The 14,006-nt window shown below is 36.9% G+C and overlaps 1 protein-coding gene across 14 annotated transcripts in view; it reads left to right on the forward strand.

The window, feature by feature from the left end:
• The window catches only part of TENM3 (teneurin transmembrane protein 3), a 2,750,454-nt gene that overhangs the window by 1,676,914 nt on the left and 1,059,534 nt on the right, over positions 1–14,006 (forward strand). For all 14 annotated transcript variants that reach the window (XM_065545705.2, XM_045391898.3, XM_065545707.2 and 11 more), the window contains exon 7: positions 13,745–13,907. The gene's annotated coding sequence lies outside the window, so the exon portion shown is untranslated. The remainder of the gene's footprint in view (positions 1–13,744; positions 13,908–14,006) is intronic.

A 14,006-nucleotide genomic window follows, 5' to 3' on the forward strand; every position in this document is an offset into this window, starting at 1 on the left:
CATTTTTTAATGATTTATTATTTGTCCCTTGGTTTGTGATGGCTTGTGATTATTAAAGGCTAAGATGTAGTTCTAGACTACCTATTGTGTTCATTCATCAATTCATTCAATCCTAATACCAGTAACATAGTATTTTAGTAATGGCACTTTAGGGAAAAGCTTAATATCTTGAATGTCAAGACTCAAGACATGGATTTCAGATGTCTTCACTTGCTGCTCAAAAGAATGTATATACTTAAAAGTGTTTCAAATGCTAACAGGAAAGAAATATATGTTAATAATAAGAGAGAATGAGAGATAATTTGATTTTTTCAAAATATTTACTCATTAGAAAATACAAGTATTCATTCAAATTATGTATTATTAAAACATAAATATATTTTATAAAATTAGCGAGTTTTATTTAAAAATTATAGAATACAAATATTATTTCAAAATATAAATATATTTATTCATTCAAAAATAAAAAGCACATAATTTTTAACCACCTACTATATGCTAACTGAGGTCCCTGGGGAGTCAAAATGAGTAGAAGAACGCCAATTATCTTTCCTACAATGTAGAAATATCAGAGGTCTTTATATGTAATGAGTGTCTGCTGTTCCGGGCCTGTAATGGGTATTTTGCATGCAATTTCACATATCTGCTTTATACTAACACTCTACGTAGGTATTATCATCCCAGTCTTCAAGGATATAGGAATAGAGGCTCAGAAAGGTTAAGTAACCTGTATAAATTCACTCAGCTATGAAATATTGCTGCTGAATGTCAAACTCAGTTTCTTCCAGTCCCACAAGTATAAGAAATAAATTTGTGAGAGGAAAAAAGCAAACTGTTTTTCCTCTGCTCTCACACCACAGCAATCAACACGGAATACATCTGTGACCAAATCTATAGGGGTTTCTCCCCACCAGCAAGCAAGCAATCAATTCTGCAGCAGTCTCAAGCTGGGTGTCCTGTAATTCAGTTCAATTCTGCCACCATCTACCTCGCGATAGTCAGATCCCACAGGTTGAGGGCTCAGTCCCAAAGATAACCCCCCACTTCCAAACTTCTGATGATAACAGCAAGCCCCAGGTTGTTCTACCTGCACTTCTGACCAACTGGGTAAATTTGCGTTTCCCAGACACCCACTCTGGATTCAATTAGTTTGCTAGAGTAGCTCACAGCACTCAGGGAAACACTTACTTACATGTACTGGTTTATTCTAAAGGATATTACAAAGGATCCAGATGGAGATATGCATACAGAAGGGAGAGGTATGCGGGGAGGGACTTCACCCTCCAGGAGTCTTTGAGTGTTCATCTATCCAGAAGCTCTCCAACTCCACGCCTCTTGGGTTTTAATGGAAGCTTCATTACATAGGCAAGATTGATTAAACCGTTGGCCATTGGTGATCAACTTAATGTTCAACCCCTCTACCTTCTCCAGAGGTTGGGGGACCTGGGATTAAAAGTTCCAACCCTCTGAACAAATGGCTGCTTCCTCGGGCACCCACCCTCCACCCCCATCTTGTGGTATCTACGGGTTTTCCAAAAATCGCCTCATTAACATAGACTCAGGTGTGCTTGAAAGAGCTTGTTGTAAATAACAGAAGCTGCCTATGACTTTTATTGCTTCAGAACTACTTCAGGGACCAAGAAGACCAAATACTTTAAAAAAGATATTCTGTAGTCACTTAGGAAATACAAAGGTTCCACAAGCTGAGAGCCAGGAATCATGGACAAAACCCAAAATATATATGTTATAATATCACAACTTGAGAAAAAATAATTAGATGATTTTTAATGTAGTACTGTCTCATTCAAATAATCTGTTGAAGAGCATGCATTTCTTTACACTTAGAGAAAGTTGGCATTTAAAATATTAGAACAAGATAATATTTACTATATTTTATTATTTGTCAGATTTACTACAATATTTTCAAATATGAGCATTTGAGAATGGGGAACATAAAATCCATAAATGCATTATTAAGCCTCCTTGAGACTTCTCTTCCTGGTTCCCAAGCTTTTAAGTATTAAGGATACATTTTTTAAATTATATATCTCTCCATGTTCTAATTAAGCTGGAGCTCAGCTAATAAGCATCAACTGACTTTCAGATTTGATAGTTAGCCCTAATGTTAACTTCAGAATCAATCGCAAGTCTACTACGCCTTAATTTCATGGGTAACACATGATTTGATCTTATAAATCCTAGTAAATAAGATAGCCACTGAGTAAATATCAGACATGATTTTTAAAATTGCTTATAGATTTTCCCACTGAAATCAGATCAGTCTGATCTTTTTGTGATAAACAGCATAACGTTTCTAGAGTCTGTAATAGACTCATGTTCTTGCCTTTTAAAACTTTTATCAAAAAACAGTTGAAAAGACATGGTGTTATTCCATTTATTCAATTTAATGAAAACGATTATTCCTACCTGATATTAATATCATCTAGGTGTGTCTTAGTTGAATGGCAAAATCATTAATAGTAGTAGTAGTAGCAGTTACCGGAAAGGGGTCCCTAACCAGACCCAAAGAGAAGGTTCTTGGATCTCGCACAAGAAAGAATTTGGGTCCAGTCCATAAAGTGAAAGCAGTTAAGAAAGTAAAACAGTAAAAGAATGGCTACTCCATAGGCAGAGCAGCAACATGGGCTGCTTGACTGAATATACTTACAGTTATTTCTTGATTATATTCTAAACAAGGAGTGAATTATTCATGAGTTTTCTGGGAAAGGGATAGAGATTCCCTGGAAATGAGGGTCTCTCCCCTTTTTAGACCATATAGGGTACCTTCCTGATGTTGCCATGGCATTTATAAACAGTCATGGTGCTGGTGGGCGTGTCTTTTAGCATGCTAACGCATTATACTTAGCATATAATGAGCAGTGAGGAGGACCAGAGGTCACTTTCATCACCATCTTGGTTTTTGCAGGTTTTGGCCAGCTTCCTTACTGCAACCTGTTTTATCAACCGGGTCTTTGTGACCTGTATCTTGTGCTGACCTCCTGTCTCATCCTGGGACAAAGAACGCCTAACCTCCTGGGAATGCAGCCCAGCAGGTCTCAGCTTTCTTTTACCCAGCCCCTGTTCAAGACGGAGTTGCTCTGATTCAAACACCTCTGACAGCAATAGTTTATATGGCTTCTAGATGAATGTGAATTTTTTTTTTACATTTAAGATACATTATTATGTTGTTTCCTTAAGCATAGTAAGAACTGTTTTATTATTTAATAAATGATAAGTTATTCATTCAGTATAACAATATATATTTATGTTGCTCTAAGTACATGCAAAAAACTGTGAACGCTACAAAATAAGTCAGACATAAATCTTTCACTGAGGACGCTTACATTTTAATAGAGGACAGTGAAGAAAATACATACGTAATTATTAATAAATGTGTGAAGTCCCATGTACAGATACAATTCTGTACATAATTCTGTGTAATTCATTTTGCATTTTTAAAAATATGAGAAGTTATTTCTCACTGGAAAAGTCAAAATATTTCCAGAAGAGGTGGTGATATTTGATCTGGGCCTCAAAAGACACTTAGGGGTCATTGAAGCTATGTGGAAAAGGAAGGGGAATGATATGACCGTCGTTGCTCTAAATGTGCTTCCCGGGATGACTCTGGAAACCAAAGTCACGATGGCTGCTCCTCCCTCCTCCCAGCCTTCCTGTGAGGAACACATCAAAGAATGTAGCAGAAGCCCAGGTCACAGGAACTAATGCGAGTTCGTGATGTATTCTTCAGAGGGACCGAAAAGGCCACCAGGTTGATTTTATTTGTTTTACCAATTAAATTTCAGACGTAACTTTTGTGGCTATATCATTAATAGATGTATTAGAGTAAAGGTTCAGTTAAATGACAATGAAAACCCCGAACTTGGTATGTTAAACATAGGACATATGCCTCTTTCATGTGTCGGAGCAGCTGGTCTAGGCTGCCACGGTGCCTCTTCTCCACTGGGTTATTCATGGAACCAAGTGCTTTGGTCTTGTTGCCCTGCCAGCCCACGAGGGCATTATTGTCATTGACTTTGTCGCAGCAAGTTCACTGCTATGTCCATTTTCCAGCCAATGGCGACAGGAGACATGGCCAAGTCCAATGACAGATAACTGCTCACATTCCATTAGACTGAATTTAAATACCTGGCCACATGATGTCTGAGAGAAGCTGGAAAATTATTTTCTAGCTACACAGTGTTATCCAAAAGACCACCAGGATGACTGATGGCTAAATAGTAGAAAGGCGACCTTTACTGGGGATATCAGTTTGCAAGCCAGGAAGAGACAATCTCTCACGTGGACCAAAGGTGCTCTCTCTTCAAAGTGGGGCAGGAGAGGTTGGGTTTTATGCCTCTCAAGGCCTGTATCACACAATAGTCATACACATTCAGCAGGTTCGTGGGAAAACTATACACATGTGTGAGGGGAGTCAGGGATGTGTGATGGGTAAACATAATATGTAGCATATAGCCCCTGTGCACTTTAGGGCAGGGTTTTAGCCCTAAAATGAGATGGCACTTGGTCTTCTCAGCAAAAGGTGAACTGTAAGATACAAAGCCTGTTGGTGCACAGTCTCTAGAAGGTGACTGAAGGAATCGCCCAGAAGGAATGCTTGCAACGCATGTCCTTTCCACAGTTAGAATTGCAGGGGTCTGCGTTGTAAATCCAAGCTGATGGCTCCTGTTGTTAGGGAGTTTAGCTATAGGAGTTTAGAAGTTTACCCTGCCAGCTGGCCTCCAACAGTAGGTAACTTTGTTTCTGTAACTTTGGGGTCTAACTTCGTGGATAAAGGGTGTCTGTTTTGGTCTCTCAGATCACAGCAGCCATGTTTCCCAGGAAGAAGGGGAGACATGGGAGGAAGTGGGGGAAACCTGCAGTGCGCGACCAGATAGGCTTTTGTTGTTCTGTTTTGTTTTTATAATTTCTCAGGATTGATAGAAAATTCACTGTTTAGAGGGGTTTTATGCCTTTATAATTTAATACGATCTAAATCTTATAAGCAACACAGAAAGCCATATACTAAATTTTTAACAAGTTTCTAGTATGACTTCTCCATGTGGCTAATGCAACTCCAAAAATTAAGCTCTAAAATTGAAGCTGTGCAGCCACCAAAGTAAAAATGTGACTCATGCTGTTTATATGTTTCACAAGATAAGATCAGCGATTCTCGTATTTATTTGACTGTTCCTTAACAACAGTTTTCAGTATGGAAAATGAGCATTTCTGAAGATAATATAAAGATTATAAGAATCCTGTTCCACATTATAAATTGTAGACCACCCAGCTAAAGCATGAATTTGATACGCATTATGATTATCTAAATCATGTCTGTGCAAGAGATGTATGTCAGAACCACAACTTACAGTTTGTTGATTCTTTACTCAGATTATATCCACTTTGTAATAGGGGCAAAAAAGAATATCATATGAGATACATTTTTTAAAAAAGAGGATGGGTAATACTTTTAAAGTTCTGCATAACTGTATTAAATAGGTAAATGTGCTATTTTTTAGGAATTCCTGCTAAATTTTAATATTAATGAAGATTTCTTTTAAGGGATGAGTAAAATTTTTAATAAATGAGTATATTTTATAAACAAGCTAAATTCAACAAGTTTTTCTTTTGTTTTGTTTTGTTTGTCTGAGACAGGGTCTCACTTTGTCACGCAGGCTGGAGTACTGTGATCCCAGCTCACTACAGCCTCAACCTCTCAGGTTCAAGCAATCTTCCTACCTCAGCCTCCTGAGTAACTGGAATTATAGGCGTGTGACACCACGCCCAGCTAGTTTTTTATATTTTTTGTAGATATAGGGTTTCACCAGGTTGCCCAGGCTGGTCTCAAACTTCTGAGCTCAAGCGATCTACCTGCCTCAGCCTCCCAATCAACAAGTATTTATGAAATGCCCACTCTGTGCAAGACAATGTGTGTCTTATTTTAAATTAAATGTGTTGAATTAGTATGGCTTTTATCATGGACTTTTTGTCCTCCAAAGATGACTGATTAAAAGGAACAACTGTTCTCTTTGCTCGGCATACACACAGAAAAGAAAATAAAGTCAAGTCACCACCGTCCACTGTACTATATATTAACAAAGCAGTTAAGAGACAAATGAACATTTTTATGAATAAATTTTACATGGAAAATTATCATTCTAAAAGTCTTACCTCCCTGGGCACCAGAGTGAGTCCTATAACTTAAGGGAGCATACGATGAATGGGATATGGCCAGGCTGTATTTTATTTAAATATCAATCTCAAACTTACATAAAATCCTCAAATGCAAAAGGAATCTAAAACTAAATGGGAAAGGAAACAGAATATGAGTCCAAGAAAAAAATTATCTTGGATATAATTTGCTTATGAGGCGGTTTTCCCCAATTCAGTGTTCCAATTTGCTTTCATTGCAATCTGAAGGAAACCCAACAGCAGTCGTGGGTGATTGGCTGAGAAATGACTGGATGGGTGATGGCAGAAGGAGCTAGAAGGATAGATGCATGGTAGAAAAGAGGTACATCAACTGACCTTGGCAAGAAATGACTGTAAAACTCAGAAATGACCCCAGGAGGAACAGCCCACCAAAATAATTTCACCCACTTCAATATGTTCTAGAAACATCCCTCTACTAACTTGACTCAGGTTATTTTAATTTCATTTCCTATGTCAGTTTCTTAATGTACAGAAATGTGCAATGCCATCATTTTTTAAAGATTCCAAACAAAAAAGGTAGAATAAAAACGTAATGATTCTTAAAGGCCTAAGCAGCCACTATAATGAAAAAGGATACCTTTTTCATAAATCAGGTAGGGCTGTAGTTAGTACAGTTATTATATTTATATAGTTATCAACTGTGTTTCCAGTAAAAAGAGCTTTCCATTTCAGATTTGCATAACATTTGCATTTGTACTGTTAATATGTCAGTTAGTTCCAATTAATAGAAAATTGGATAGCAAACCAAGAAAAGAAGGGCAAAAATAATTGAAGGACTCTCTCTTCGATTATTTTTCAGTGTGACAGAGCTTGCGTTTTGAGGTGGGATGAGTGGAGGGGGGGAAGATAAGTGGAGTGATTAATTGGCTCAAATATAAAATAGAACACATGGAGCATTTTAAGAACCACCAAATTACTTTCAAACCATTTGCAGACTATTGTATAGACGTTAATTTATTTCCAGGAGATAATTTTTGTATATTGGAAGAATTAAAAAGTCAGCAAAGACCCGTTGTTGCTTTATCCATTATTTATTAAGAAGGAAATGAAGGAGTAGAATGGACACAAATTAGAATTGCCTAACTGTACTGAGAGTACTCTAAAGTGTTGTGATTTTATATGGCCTGAAAATGCAGATGAAGGTTGGGAGTTGCGTTTTTGTCTCTGGACCTCTGGAATTAAAATCATTATATAAGCAATTTATTCAAGTTGCTATCCTGGGGTGAAAGTAGAACCTTATTTATTTTTATTTTTTTGACTTATGAAGATAGATAAATGAAGAAAGGTAGATAGATGTAAATAGATATAAACATATATTAAGTCCAATCTTCTGAGATTTATTTATGTTCAAAAGTGATCTTAAAACGTAGTCATTTTCCAAAATCTTCTCTCTTATTGATTTTAGCCTATGTTTTTGAAAGACTTGGAAAGTTTTGTACATCTTTATAATCTCAGCTGTTGCTTATCGCTAGAGACTAACGTCATTTTTCTGTGATCAGTTTTATAAGAAAGGAGTGACTGAAATCACCAGATTATCAAGAGATGTTTTCATGCATCCTCTTACACTCTCCTTGTTTTTGCCTAAGATACCGCTTGAGCATACTGAGATCTGTGGGTCCATATCAATACTGTCTCCAGATGTCTATTTCCTCTTGGGGGCATCACTTGTTTGGATGATGCTACCAGCTTTGGACTAGTCTGTAGAAGGCAGAAAAAGACAGAATAGCCAAGTATCTCATGAGGCTTATGGTTGGGGAAAGGAGAGCCTCCAGATCTGAATCAAGAAAGTTGTATCTTCCTGTTTCAGCCACTTAAGAGTCCCCAGAAGAGGGATGCACTTGAGTATCTGCTTCCCATTCTTTGTTTTTCAGAACCGTTTGCATTGTACTTGAATAATTAGTAAGACTTCTTACCAAGGAATTCTGACATTATGCATTTAAAAATGCAAAATCCATTAAATACTAATATGCTGTGACTCAAATCTTTGAAAGAAAAAGTTCATTGTTTGCGGTTTGGAACCTGCCGTTCTATTTTATTATTGTAGAAGTTCCCAGCAGGCATATTCATCCAGATTTAATTATTAGGCCATAAACGTATCTTTGAAAATTTCCTTTTATACTGAATGCCTAGAAGCGATTTAGAATTGCTTTTTCAGTCATCTTATATGGCAAATCAGACTTCAATACAAAGTATGTTTATGAATGTTTTTGGAAAGTGAACATCACTGAACTGATAATATTTCAGGATGCCATGGCAAATAAAAGAGGTAAATGTGAAGACTGAATAGGTAAAAATACTTTGAGGTCTTCTTAGGTACCACCTATATATATATCTCTCTCTCTCTACTAAAACAGAAGCTTAATGAGAGCAGGGTCCTCATCTGTTTTGCTCATTTTTTTTTTTTAATCCCCAGAAGACAGCTTAGTGCTCACCACTTGTTTGGGAGTTCAATAAAAATTAATTGAATAAATACATGTATGAATGAATCAATCAGGCCTCATTTTCACCCCCTACATCGCCACCACATACATACAGCTCTTAGTACTAACAATGGAAGAAGTTGAAGATTTTTGGGTTTGGCATTAAACATATGTATGCATATATACACACACATATATGTGTATATGACCAGTATTTTTTAGGCGATGTTGACTGCAGAAGACCAATTTTCAAAGAGATTCATATTTTACATGTAAGTATAACTGGCTAAATATGATCAAGATTTTCCAAAGCACAGGAAAAAAGGATCAATATTTCCCAAAGCACAGAAAAAGAATTCTCTGCTATTTTTTTCCTTGCTTCAAATTGTTGAGAATATGAGAATAAGAGATACTTATCTGTACTTTAAGTCTTGGTAAGGAGTGAAAATGAACATAGAATAAACCAAAAGCTCTCTTTAAAATCTCCTGTGCATAGGTTTGTCAAAGAAATGACTTGATAGAAGCAAAGCTTTTCAAACGTCATGACATTAACAAGATTATTTCGAAACACAGAATACTTGTTGAATATTAAAAAGTTAACCGCTCTCAATGTTCTTTAAAAGAAAATCATTTAAACTAAATTAATAAAGAAGCAATTAACAAGTATGAATAAGGTGTGCTAATATGCCCACATATAGAATTTACAAGGAAATGCAAGGAACTGGGTATGTAAAAAATATATATTATTTTAAAAATAAATATAGATTTATTCTACTGTTTTTCACCACTGTGACTTTACCTCTAAAGTTACACTAACTGCCATTTTTTTATTATAAGCAGTTATTTTTATTCAAAAATTACATTAGAACATGTCCTTAATAAAGTACTTCAATTATGTTCCCCCATTGTTTTTAAACTTGTAAAAGAGTTACAAGAAAATAATGTGGTACTTGTAGCATCCCATATAAACAAATATTAGTTGACATAATTTACGTAACCTAATGCCCATAAAACTTGATGCTTGTTTTCCCTCCAATAATTTAGATGTCAAGAAAGTCACTACAAATTAATCATTTTTCTTCAGTCAGAATTGGGAAAAGTTTAAAAATATATAAACTTACTGTAATACGGCATCAATATTGCACTAAATCATCATTTATTTAATATTCTGTCTTATAAACATATCAAAGCAGGTAACCTTTAGGCTCAATACAATAAAATATCTCAGCATTAAAACTAAATAATAAAATGTCCACGATGAAAGACTGATAACCCATCTAGACATCTCTCTTATATGGCCTGGGACAAACTCTATCTAAATAAATAGATTTTACAGAGCACTAACCCATTCCTGTTCTGCAAACACACACATTCCAGTAAACACTAGAGCTAGACTTGATTTGTCTTTCCTTAGTGCTACTAGATCGAATTAGTATCTGTACATTTTGCTGTATGGGTTCTCATTTATAGAAATAAATAGTCTCCGATAACAAATTTCACAATTGCCAACTAAATTACAGAAACTCAAAGTTGGTATTTTTGTCATTTAAAGACTTCTGGGAGTCCCAGTTTCTGCTATAAATGCTACATGTGATTTGAACCTAAAGTTCTAATTTAATGTCTATTTTTTTTTTCTTATAACATATTCTAATAAGAAATTTTGGCCGGGCATTGTGGCTCATGCCTGGAATCCCAGCACTTTGGGAGGTCAAAGCAGGCAGATGACCTGAGGTCAGGAGTTTGAGACCAGCCTGGCCAACATGGTGAAACCCTGTCTCTACTAAAAATACAAAAATTAGCCGGGCGTGGTGGCACATGCCTGTAGTTCCAGCTACTTGGGAGGCTGAGGCAGGAGAATTGCGTGTACCTGGGAGGCAGAGATTGCAGTAAGGCGAGATGGCGTCATTGCACTCCAGCCTGGGCAACAACAGCAAAACTCCGTCTCAGAAAAGAAAAAAGAAAATATAAATTTCTAGTCCTTCTGACACAATTATGCAAAAAGAGTAGAGGTTGTTACACAATAATAAACCTGCTCTTTCACATGTAATTGCCAATGATAAGACAACAGAACCAGACCATTTTATCCAGAGCTTCGTTATAGCTTGCCTTTGGATATAAGTCCTACGACTATAGAAGACGTGGCAAATTAATATACACGAACGTGGCCGATTTCTCTGAATGAGTTAGCTATATGTTCAAAAAATTTTACTGATTCACCTAGGAAAAACTATTCTGTGAGTAGATACAATCTGTTTGTTTTCCAGGGCCACATAGCTTTATGTGAGTGTATACACCCAAATACAATTAAAAACCAATAATCCTGGCCTCAGCTCGGTTATTTTTAAATCATGAACAAATTAAAATTTGAATTGGAGCTGATTGAGCCTCCATGATTGTCTGTGGGGACTCACTGTTTCATAAACCCCCAGTTCACCAAATGAATATATAAAACAGTCTCTGCCATGTTGACAGGAACTAAAGGAGGCCCATTGAAGTATTAGGGGAAAAGGCCGATGCGTGCGCTTTCTTGTCCTGAAGCCGCCATCTTGGCTGCTAAGAGGCGGAACCAGGAGAAACATGTGGCCCATAACACAATCACTTCCTGGGGAGGTGAGCCTCTTGGACCAAGTCAAGTATCTAATAGAGTCTCAGACGACAAGAATCTTTGAAAAACAATGTGAATTTTCTGAAACAAGGGTTGGGGAGATGAACTCAGGTCTTCCATCAGCTACCATTCTTCAAATACAGACCAAGTTCTCTTCCTTGGAACACCATGGCACCATTGCAACCAATTTCAGAGCAAATCCCAAAGTCTAGTACAGACACATTGCTCCACTTACAGTTTAACCTGAACTTCCACTTCAGCTAACTTTGAAAGGGCCCATCCAGCTGAGATTTCATGTAGAAATACAAAAAAGTTCTTATTCAGGAAAATGCTTACTTTTACCCTAAATCCTAATGTTAGCTTCCTGTGGAGCTACACATTTTAGCAATAAGAAAATTCATATTTTTGGCTAAAAGCACAAAAATGTGCTGCCTGTTCTGAAGCCTTTTCCTCCTGTCATGCTCTTAAGAAACACGGTTCATAGGAACTGACAAGGCATGTATAACAGAGTAGCCCTGGTCAATGTCGCTAGAAGGTGTCTTCAGATTATAAGACCACATGTAACTTCTTCAGGGGGAAAAAAACGCTGACAACACATGAAGAGGCACATCATGAGGTTTTTCTGCTTTAAAAATAACTGCATTCAGTGTCTGTTAATTTTAACATGTTCTGTCTTCAGTCTATCATAAAAATAATTTGAGGATTGCTTGGAAAACAGATTCCTGAGGTAAATAACTTGCACATAACCATAAGACACAACACTGTATATGTTAGTATTACCATTTAGACAACCTTGAGTACGATATGCCCAAGCGGTCCTCTGACTTTGGGATATGCCCTAGCTTTAATGCAAATAAAATTTGTGCACTGAAAGACACAGTAATGGTACTCAAATGCAGGATGTGGTATTACATAAATTTATCAGGCGCATGAGATTGGTGTAACCAGCACAATTGCCAACTCGTATCTGGGGAGTACTACTCTATGTATTGTGCAATAAACATTATACAGCACAATAAATGAGGAAAAATAGCTGGAAAAATATGTGAAGGGAAAGACCTGAGAAAGCACTATAAAATATCTTTATGAACATTAACATAAATGATGGGTTACAATTTTCTAGCTTTATTCTTCTGACAAATTGTCCATACAGTAACGTTTTCATCGTACACTATCATTTAGAAACATACTGCACGAGCTATATACCTGTAAACTCTATAGTTTCTTTTGTCAGGTTTGTGGCTGTTATTCAGTACATGTCAAGTATGCTACTTAGGTGGTAAATTTATAGTGTATACAGTAACTGGATTTCCTAAACACCCTCCCTTAGAAAAAATAAAATGAAATATAACAGCAATGAGAAACAGTGGAACACACGTTCTGTTCTTTTGAGCCAGAGCTTTCCGAATCATCTGCCCATTGTACTGGTCCTGTTTGTTAGAAACACCCTTACTCTTATGACATCATTTATTTTGTGCTCATTGTTCTTGGCTTTATATGTCCCCATCGTCTATAACCTTTCTGAAGGCAGAAATTTTGTACCTCTGCTTTTTCCAATGCTGATGTTTTAGAATATTTAGGTTTGGTAATTTCTTCACTATCTCTAAGAGTAGTGTTTTGATTGTTCGGTAGTGTTTCCTTTTGTTTTCTCTCGAGTCCCTACATTTTTAGGTTAGTTTTCCTATTTGCTTTTTTCCAGATATTGGCAAACATTTGTTTTCGTTCTCCCAAGCATGCATTCTGAACCCCCCTCCTTAATTATGGAGGGGGAGGGGTTAATAGCTATGAGTAGATATATTTTCCTTGTAGAATCTAAACTAGCTTTTAAAATTTGTTTTCCCTCCCTTAATTTATAAATATTTTAATCAATAATGTATCTATTATTTCCCAAGTGAGCCCTAAGGAGTATGTTTGATGGCCTCACACAAGCCATTCCAGGAGAACAGCCTGTCTCAAGCAGCTGACACCAGTGAGCCTAGCTAGTTTTTACCTCTCTCGAGTCCCTGTATTTTTAGGTTGGCCGGCAAGGGCACACTCCCTCCATCACTGAACCCATGAAATTGATGTTTCGTGCAAGTCCCCTCACTCCCTTTTGCTGAACTTGCACTGTATTGCCCGTTGCATATTCAGTCAGAAGCTAGCCTGGAACAAAAAGCCAGCCATCAGAGAAAACGCCTGTCTGTCCTCAACGTTGTAATTGCATTCAAGCAGCATCAGCTCTGCATCGATAATTAGACAGGGGTCCAGTAATTATGTTGGCAATGAAACAACATAGTCTAAATTTCAGCAATTTCATGAAGTTATTGTCCAAAGGTCGAAACCAATGTTTAAGACTGAAGCTCCCCCACTTACTCATAATGTCACAGATGACTGAGAACTGGTGCCCTTTGCATTGTCTTGAGCCCCTTCCAATTGTTGCCTCTTATACCAACTAAAGAACTATACTTGCTTTCATATATGACATACTTGCTTTTAAAAATCTAATTAAAACTTTCTTTTTGGTCCTTAGGTAGAAAGATGGCTCTGCTGAGATGAGCTCTTAATTAATGCACTGAGAGCCTGCGAGTCCCACCTCTCAACAGGAATGATTGACGTCCAAGGATACATAAATTACACTAATTGAGCTCTGCCTCTATATAGGCTTTCCACAGCCAACTCATCAGAGAAGCTAGGTGAGTAGACCAGCATCAAAAGTTACCTCAATATGGTCTATGCTTTCCCAAGGGGTGGAAGAAGAACTTTGCAGACTATCGTACATTTATTATCACAGA

Source organism: Macaca fascicularis, chromosome 5, assembly GCF_037993035.2.
Source record: "Macaca fascicularis isolate 582-1 chromosome 5, T2T-MFA8v1.1".
In the NCBI taxonomy this organism is placed as follows: domain Eukaryota; kingdom Metazoa; phylum Chordata; class Mammalia; order Primates; family Cercopithecidae; genus Macaca; species Macaca fascicularis.